This window comes from Pongo pygmaeus, chromosome 2 (assembly GCF_028885625.2).
Source record: "Pongo pygmaeus isolate AG05252 chromosome 2, NHGRI_mPonPyg2-v2.0_pri, whole genome shotgun sequence".
Classification (NCBI taxonomy): Eukaryota; Metazoa; Chordata; class Mammalia; order Primates; family Hominidae; genus Pongo; species Pongo pygmaeus.
In genome coordinates this window covers 116,519,777-116,520,779 of record NC_085930.1, presented here as the reverse complement: position 1 = coordinate 116,520,779, position 1,003 = coordinate 116,519,777, and the positions used below count along the sequence as shown (strand labels likewise).

Below are 1,003 nucleotides of genomic sequence, written 5' to 3'. Positions count from 1 at the left end.
GTGGGGATCACATGGCCTAGATATATGCTATCCATCAGTCCAGCTTCAAAGCCCTGGTGTTCTATTACCAGAAGTATGTGGATGAGTTTTCCAAGGAGGAGATCTAAGACAAAGATCAAAGACATACAGTATGACCGGACCCTTCTGGTGGCTGACCTCCACCACCACTAATCCAAAAAATCAAGAGACCCTGGTACCCATGCTTGCTACCAGAAATCCTACCAATAAGCTCGTTATGAGAATTGGGGTTTACTTGTATAATAAACAATGTTTGAGGGATTTTTGAAAAAACAGAGATGATCCTTTCGTAGTTCATGAGCATGATGATTGGGTGTTCCTGCCCATGTGTGAGATGCGCCACCCTCGAACCTTATTACCATGTCGACATATTACCCGACTGATGTGAGAAAAACAAAAAAAAAGGAGATTATGTTAAGTGCCTGGGAAATACTCTTCTTACTGAGGAAGAAACACCTGGCCAGTCGTACACACTGGCCAGGAGAGCATTTTCAGTAGAAGTTATTCAAGTGGGTACTGTGGACACCATTTGGTATAACTTACCATCACTCTTGTTCACTTTCCTCTGGAAATAGCTCCTGCTGCCATGTCTAGACTTCAAGGTTTTGCCTCTCTCTCAATGGCTAATTGCTCTTAAGTGGATACCTTACCCAAGCCAGGAGCAGTGGATTCTGTTGGTGCTCTGCCCAGAGCTCCTTGACTAGGCAGTGCACCATCCCCCAGCTGCTGTGAATGTTGGCTACGAACACCTCACAGGTGGCCCTGCTATTGAATCATCTTGCCCAAAAATGCTTGAGAAAGTATGTTCTCCCCCTGGAAGGAGAGGAACACCATTGCTTCAAAGTGGGATAACTCAGTCGTGTCATTCACTCTCCAGGTCCCACCACCGGATCAGGCTGAGGCTAGGCTTGCTTAGCTCTGTCTCCTGTACCACCCTGCTTCCCTCACTCCCTTAACGGATTTCTCCTGAGAGCACTCTCTCCGT

General features: G+C 46.7%; 1 non-coding gene across 1 annotated transcript; it reads left to right on the top strand.

Annotated features, from left to right (window-relative positions):
- Positions 1-299: 299 nt before the first annotated feature.
- On the top strand, positions 300-403 carry LOC129034447 (small nucleolar RNA U13). Its single transcript, XR_008501922.1, has one exon. It is a non-coding gene; the product is annotated as a small nucleolar RNA U13 (small nucleolar RNA).
- Positions 404-1,003: the final 600 nt, after the last annotated feature.